The 8,305-nt window shown below is 39.1% G+C and overlaps 1 pseudogene; it reads right to left on the reverse strand.

Moving 5' to 3' along the window:
* Nucleotides 1–356: 356 nt before the first annotated feature.
* Nucleotides 357–3,037, reverse strand: LOC144239635 (GRAM domain-containing protein 2B pseudogene; annotated as a pseudogene).
* Nucleotides 3,038–8,305: the final 5,268 nt, after the last annotated feature.

The following is an 8,305-nucleotide window of genomic DNA, read 5'->3' on the forward strand; positions in this document are numbered from 1 at the left end:
GGGTGTGAAGTACTACTACTTATGGTTTTGATTTGCATTTCCTTAATGACTAATGATGGTGACCATCCTTTCATGTGATCCTTTCATCCTTTTTCTTTATTGGCAAAAAAAGGGGGGATGCCTGGGTGGCTAGGTTGGTTGAGCATCTGACTCTTGATTTTGGCTCAGGTATGATCCCAGTGTCATGGGACCCAGCCCTACTTCAGACTCAGCAATGAGCATGGACATGGCTTAAGATTCTCTCCCTCTCCCCCCGCCCCCCACTACTCCTCCCTCTAAAACAAACAAACAAACAAACAAATCATGTGTTTATTGGCCATTTGTATATTTGGAGAAATGCCTGTTCAAATCTTTTTTCCAATTTTTATTTTTTATTTATTTTTATTTTTTAGCAAACCACCAGTTACTTCTTTATTTTAGTCATGCTGAAATGGGCTTCAGGGTTCAATATGGGCATCCTGTTTCAAAACTAACATAGTTCACCTATACATTTATGAATTCAGTGTTTTTCATCCAGTATCCAATCACTATGGTACTTTTTGGTTTAAAGATTAGTTTTGGTTGCGGAGAAACTTAATTTAGTACTTGAGTCACGTGTGTCACAGATTCTTGATCTGGGGTGGGTGCCGATCAGTCCAATTATTGAGCAAAACACAACACACGTGGCATATTTTAATCCACTCTGATATTCTTGCTGGTACTCAACTGAGAAGAAACACGGGTGATTTAAAGCAAAACAGAACAGAGGATGGAGGAAAGGAGAAATATGTTGGTGTCGTTTGAGGCAAGTCTGTCCATTTGAGCTACTTCTTGATTTTTTGGAGACTCCTGGCTAATACTTGAAAGGCTCGCATCAAGTTTGCTGGCACATGATCTATCCCTTAGTTTGAAGGCTGGTTCAGAGGAGTGTACAGGAGAGAAAAGAGGGTAGGGACTGAAAAGGCATGGAGCAGAGTGTGTTGCCTGACAGTCAGGTTAACTGCAGAACCACAATCATCTGAGAGACTGTCCACCAAGGCCCTTCCTGAGACCTCCAGAGATGGGTCTGTTTTCTTCAGGCAGCAGCACTGAAAACTTCCTCAGAGAGGCAGGGTCCATGTTTATTGCACAGGAACCAAAATTATTTCCCTTCCTCCCTTTCCTGAGCTGGAGACCTCCAAGTGCAAACACGGTGGGGGACGCCCGTCAGCTCGCTCTTCTGGCCATCAGGGGCTGCTCCACCACACTGACTAAGGGAGCACCTTCTTCAAACAGAAGCTCGAGGTATCATGTTGGTCCATACAACGTGGTCCGTCAGTCACCATTCTCAAGCAGCTTCTGTAGGTTGTTTTGTATCTTTTCTAATTTCATTATGTTAGCTCTAAGCTCTTGCAAAGGACCTCCACATTTAATTGTACTTGTGACCCCAGGCCAGACGGTGCTGTCTGTTCATTAGTGGAGGTTAGTGACCCCAGCCTCCCCTCCAGAGTATTAATTATGTATCTCATGTAGAAGGTCAAAATGATTAGTGCACAGACCACAATTGCATAAAATATAAGAATATGGTGGAGAGTCGAACATGTCTGAGGCTTTACTTTAAGATTCCAATGGTTTCTGACTGACCATGTACAGGGAGACTCTTGACTTTTCCTTCAGGCACTCTATTCACATGGGCATCTCCCTGAGTTGGTTTAGTTTCTCCCCTGGAGACATTCAGAACTGTCTGGGATTCTGTCACGTGGAAATCTTGAGAGTTCTCAGATTCAGGAGTCTGGGAACCAGAACTGCTGTATCCTTCCATGTCTTGCCTTCTTTGTCGAACTACTCCACCCAGATCTGAGAATACTTCATTGAAATCCAGAGGCAGAGATGAAGGGCAGTCTGCCCGGAAACTTTTCAAGAGAAGACAGGTTGGGACTGTTCCAACACTTGTGTTTTTTAAGTGTCCACATACAGATTTTAGTAGTTTATAAGTGCAATCTCTTGAGAGTAAGGAGACAAATATGTACCGTCTGTGACTGTTGCTATAATCAGGGCATCTGGCACCGGAAGGGCAGTTTTGGTTTTATTAGGGTGACAGAGAAAGCTGGAATAGAGAACTTAGTGTCTNGTTTTTTGAGATCTTAGTGTCTTTTCTGAAGACCTTGGAATGAAAACAAATCCAGTTTTCTGATACGAAAAGCTTCCCTTGGTATAATATCTCTTTCTGTAGAGCACAGGTAAAACTCTGCCTCAATGGTTCCTCAGTTGGGACATTAAGAAACAGCTTGTGGAAGTGCATGTTGGCATTATACTGGCTGGAAGATGAAGACTTTTTCCTGTCCATCTTAGATTCATTTTTGCTTTCTGTTTTACAGTCGTTCTTATCACTTGCTACAGAGGCACCATCAAAACTGGATTTTGACGGCAAGGAAATGATTCTCTTCTGGTCTGCGGTCTCGGCCTCGCAGGATGGGATATAGGGGGCTGGGCTGTTGGCGACTTGCAGATCTTTTTCTCCTCCAAACCATTCTCAGCCTCTGAGTGGGCTGAGCCAACTTTGCTTCCTCTCTCCAGCGAGCATTTTGGCAGATTTTGCATCTTCCACATCTTGCTGTAGTTTGGTCACGGGGGAGGCGTGTGGAGGGCACCTTCAGAGGCCCCCTCGTGGCTCCCAGCATCCTGGGCGCAGGCCCCGTGAGCCATGCCTTGCCCCGCGTCTTCCGGGCGCCCTCCCTGTGCCCTCTCCACCATTCAGCGCGCATCCAGGCCAGCTAGGAGCCACCGGGCTGCCAACCTGGACACGTCCGGGCACCCTTTTCTCCAATTTTTAAATTGATGTCTCAGTCGGTTCAGATTGCTATAATACCATAGATTGGGTGACTTAAATATTTGCAGTTATGGAGGCTAGAAGTCCAAGACCAAGGCCCTGGTTTGCAGATGACCATCTTCTTGTTGTATCCATATGGTCAAGAAAGAAATCATCTCCGTGCTTCTTTTTATTTGTTTTTTTAATAGTAATTTTTTAAAATGTTTTATTTATTTCTCAGAGAGACAGAGGGACAGCGTGAGCAGGGGAGGATCAAAGAGGGAGACACAGAATCGGAAACAGGCTCCAGGCTCTGAGCTGTCAGCACAGAGCCTGATGTGGGGCTCGAACCCACAAACAGTGAGATCATGATCTGAGCCAAAGTCAGACGCTTAACCGACTGCGCCACCTAGGCGCACCTCCATGCTTCTTTTTATAAAAGCACTATCACATTCATGAGGGATCCACCTTTGTGATCTAAATATCTCACAAATGCTGCACATGGAGCATCACATTGGAGGTTAGGATTTCAACAGATGAATTTGGGGAGAACACAAATATTCACTATAATGATTGGGTTATCATATTGTTGAGCTTCATGTATTCATTCTTTATATATCCTGAACACAATTTCTGCTATGGTTTGAAGTTTGTATTGCCTCCCCTCATCCCAGCCAACCCAAATTCACACTTCAAATCCTAAAGCCCAATGTGATTGGGGGGGGAGGGAGGGAACGGGGATGCTTTGAGAAATGATTAGGTCATGAGGGCAAGCTTTCATGAATGAAATTAGTGCCCTTATTATAGAGGCCCCAGAGTGACCCCTTGCCTCTAACTATAATCAGAAAGCAGGCCCTACTAGACATGCATCTGTAGACACCTTGATATTGAACCTCCCAGCCTCCAGAACTACAATAAATTTCTGTTGTTTATAAGCCACCCAGCTATGGTAATTATTTATTTTTATATTTTGATTTTAAGTAGACTCTATACCCAGAGTGGAGTCCAACATGGGGCTTAGGCTCACAACTCTGAGATCAAGATGTGAGCTGAGATTAGGACTTGGATGCTTAACCAATGAGCCACCCAGGCACCCCTGCTACAGTAATTCTTTTTTTTTTTTTTACGTTTTTATTTATATCTGACAGAAAGAGAGACAGCGTGAGCAGGGAAGGGTCAGAGAGAGAGAGGAAGATACAGAATCTGAAGCAGGCTCTAGGCTCTGAGCTAGCTAGCCGCACAGAGCCCGATGCGGGGCTCGAACCCACAAAGCATGAGATCATGACCTGAGCCAAAGTCAGATGCTTAACTGACTGAGCCACCCAGCCACCCCTACAGTAATTCTTATATTAGCCTAGAAGGACTAAGATAAGTCCCTTATGAGATATGTTATTTGCAGATATTTTCTCCCATTTTGTAGGTTGTCTCTTGTAAACAAAAAATTTAATTTAAAAAATTCCTAATGTATCTATTTTATCTTTTGTTGCTTATGTTTTTGGTATCAGATCTAAGAAACCATTAATCAAAGGTCACAAAGATTTACACTTATATTTTATTCTAAAAGATTCATAATTTTTATTCTGACACATTTCTGTATGTATAAATTGATATGATCATATAGTTTTTCTCTTCATTGTATGAATGTAGCACATTACATTGATTTTTATAGGTTCAATCAACCTCACAGGACTGGGATAAATTCCATTTGATCATAGTGTATAATTCTTTTACTAGGCTGCTGAATTTACTAGAATATTATTATTGCTAGGATTATGTTCAGAATCTTTGCATCTATATTCACAAAGGATTCTGGCCTATAGTTTTTTTCTTATGGTGGTGTTTTTTGTTTTTTTGTTTTATTTTTTGGCTTTTAGTAGATAGGTAATATTCACCTATAGAATGAGTTTGGAAGTGATCCTTCTAATTCAAATTTTGGGAAGAGTTTGAGGAGTATTGGTGTTAACTGTTTAAATGTTTGGAAAAATTCACCATGAAGCTACCTGGACCTGGGCTTTTCTTAGGAGGCTTTTGCTTACTGATTTAACTTCCTTTCTTGTTTATAGGTCTGTTCATATTTTTCTATTTCTTCCTGGGTTGTTTTTGTAGTTTATATATTTCTAGGAATGTATTTCTAAGAGTTTGTCCATTTCATTATTATCAGATTGCTTAGCCTACAACTATTTATAGCATTCTCTTATAATCCTTTTTATTTCCATAAAATTAGTAATGTCCCTACTTTCACTTCTGATTTTAGTACTTTGAGTGTTCTCTCTCTTCTCTGTTTTAACAGTCAATCTAGCCAAAAGTTTGTCAATTTTGCTGTTATTTTCAAGGAACTAACTTCTGGGTTGCTGATCTTTATTTTATATTGTTTTATCTGTGCTCTAATCTTTACTATTTCCATTCTTCTGACAGCTTTCAGATTAAATTATTCTTTTTTGCTAATTCCATATGGTGTAAAGTTAGATTATTGACTTGAGATCTTTCTTTTTTTTTTTTTTTAATGTAAATGTTTACAGCTATAAACTTCTCTTAGCACTCATCTGGATGTATTCTGTAAATTTCGGTACATTGTGTTTTTCAGTTTGTCTCAAGATATTTTGTGATTTTCTTTGTGATTTATTCTCTGATGCTTCCTGCTGTTGATTTCTAGTTTCATTCCACTGGGCCCACTACATTCTATAAGTTTTGGTATGTTGTGTTTTCATTTTCAATCATCTCAAGTTATTTTCTAATTTCAATTTTTGGAATTCTTATTTAATCCAGTGTTTTTTAAAGAATGTGTTGTTTCAAAAAAAAAAAAACAGACTCTTACAGAGAATGAACTTCTGGTTGCTAGAGTGGAGGTTGGTGTGAGGATGAGGGTGGATGAAATAGATAAAGGGAATTAAAAGGTACAAATTTTCAGTAATAAAATAAGTAAGTCACAATAGAGATGAAAAGTATAACATAAGGAATATAGTCAATACTATTATAATAATGTTATATGGTTACTATACTTACCATGGTAGGCACTAAGAAATGTATATAGTTGAATCCATGCTGCTGTACACATGAAACTAACAGAACTAACTGTATATTAGTTATACTTTAAAAACAGTGTATTGTTTAATTTCCACATATATATGAACTTTCCCACTGTCCTGTTATTTCTAGTTTCTTTCCATTGTGATTGGTAAAGATATGTGACACATTTTATTCTCTTAAAATGTATTAAGACTTGTTTTGTGGTTTATTATATGATCTATCCTGGAGGATGTTCCATGGGCACTTGAGAAAAAAATCAGTGTTCTGCTGTCAATGGGTGGAGTATTCTGTAGGTCTATTGACTCATAGTGTTGTTCAAGTCCTCTATTTCCTTATTGATCTTCTTTTTCATTGTTTTATTCATTGTTTTGCTTTCAAGTTTTCATTTAGACTTCAGTTACTTAACATACAGTGTAATATTAGCTTCAGTATAGAATTTAGTGACTCATTGTTTTATTTATTATTAAAAGTGGAGTATTCAAGGCTCTAGGTACTATTGTATAATTATTTGTGTGCTCAGTGCTGTCACTTTTTACTTCATAATATTTGGCAGTTCTGTTGTTAGATGCATATTATAGACTTGTGTGCCCCTCAAATTCATATTTTGAAGTCCTAACCTCTAATGTAATGGTATTTGGAGATGGGCCTTTGGAAGATAACTTGGATTAGAAAAAAGCATGAGGGACAAACCTTGATGATGGGATTGGTGGTCTTATTATAAGAGACATCAGAGAGCTTATATACTCTTTCTCTTCACTTGGACAAAGAAGTGGTCATGTGAGCACACAGCAAGAGGGCAGCCATCTGCAATCCAATAAAAGAGCTCTCATTACAAAAAAGAGCTCTAACCAGAAACTGACCATGTTGGGAACCTGGTCTCCAAATTCCAGCTTCTAGAACTGTTAAGAAAATTAATTTCTCTTGCTTAAGAAAACCAGTCTGGGGCACCTGGATGGCTCAGTCAGTTAAGCATCTGACTTCGGCTCAGGTCATGATCTCGTGTTTTGTGAGTTCGAGCCCCGCGTTGGGCTCTGTGCTGACAGCCCAGAGCCTGGAGCCTGCTTCAGATTCTGTGTGTCTCTCTCTCTGCCCCTCCCCTACTCACACTCTGTCTCTCTCTCTCTCAAAAATAAAGACTTAAAAACAAAAAACAAAAGAAAAACAGTCTATGGTATTGTTTTATAGAAACCCAACCTAAGACAGTGTATATGATTATAATTGTTTTATTAATACTTATCATATTTACATATCATATGACTTCACTCATATGAGGAATTTAAGATATGAAACAGAGGAACATAAGGGAAAGGAAGCAAAAATAATATAAAAACAAGATGGGACAAAACAGAAGAGACTCTTAAATACAGAAGAGACTCTTTAAATACAAATAAAGGGTTGCTGGAGGGTCTGTGGGGGCAGATGGGTTAAATGGGTAAGGGGAATTAAGGAATCTCCTCTTGAAATCATTATTGCACTATATGGTAACTAACTTGGATGTAAATTTAAAAATAAATTAATTTTAAAAATAAAATAAAATATAAAAAAATAATTGTTATATTTACTTAGATTTAAGCTTTTTTTTTTTTACTATGGATAGTGACTTTATTTAATTTAAATTTTAGCCAACATACAGAGCAATATTAGTTTCAGGAGTAGAATTCAGTGATTCATCACTTACATACAATACACAGTGCTCATCACAACAAGGGCCCTCCTTAATTCCCATTACCCATCCACCTCCGTCCATCTACCCTCAGTTTGTTCTCTATCATTAAGACTCTCTTGTGGTTTGTTTCTTTCTCTCCTCTTCCCCCACCTTCCCATATGTTCATCTATTTTGTTTCTCAAGTTTGATTTTTTTTTTGAGAGAGAGAGGGATCAAGTGAGCAAGGGGTAGAGAGAGAGAGAGAGAAAAGCAAGTCTCACCCAAGTGGGGCTTGAGTGCACCCGAAGCAGGGCTCGTGCTCACCTGAAGTGGGGCTCATGCTCCCCCGATACAGGGCACGAGCTCACCCTAAGCAAGTCTTGAGCTCTCCTGAAGCAAGGGTTGAGCTCCCCTGATGTGGGACTCGAACTCACAAACCATGAGATCATCACTGAGCCAAAATCAGATGCTTAACAACTGAGCCACCTAGGCACCCCTGGATTTCAATTTTAATCAATATCTCTGCCTGACCTCAGAGATAATATAACAGAAATTTCAGTGACAATATGGAAAACACACTTTGCAAAAATAATTTAGAGAAGTCCCTAAATAAATGGATGGCTTCAGTCCTCAACATATACAAATCAGAAATCCCCAAGAAGGGGAAGAAAACGATTTCCAGAGTTACAACATTATACTACTCAAAATGTCTAGATCTGAACAACAAATTACAAAGCATAAAAAAAAGGAAAGTCCCATTCATATATAAAAAAAAAAACTTAAAAAAAAAGGTTTATATTTGAGAGAACAACAGAAGGGAAAGAGAGAGAGAAGGACAGAGGATCTGAAGTGGGCTATATGCTGAC

The sequence above is a fragment of the Crocuta crocuta genome, unplaced genomic scaffold, assembly GCF_008692635.1.
Source record: "Crocuta crocuta isolate KB4526 unplaced genomic scaffold, BGI_CrCroc_1.0 scaffold267, whole genome shotgun sequence".
Taxonomy (NCBI): domain Eukaryota; kingdom Metazoa; phylum Chordata; class Mammalia; order Carnivora; family Hyaenidae; genus Crocuta; species Crocuta crocuta.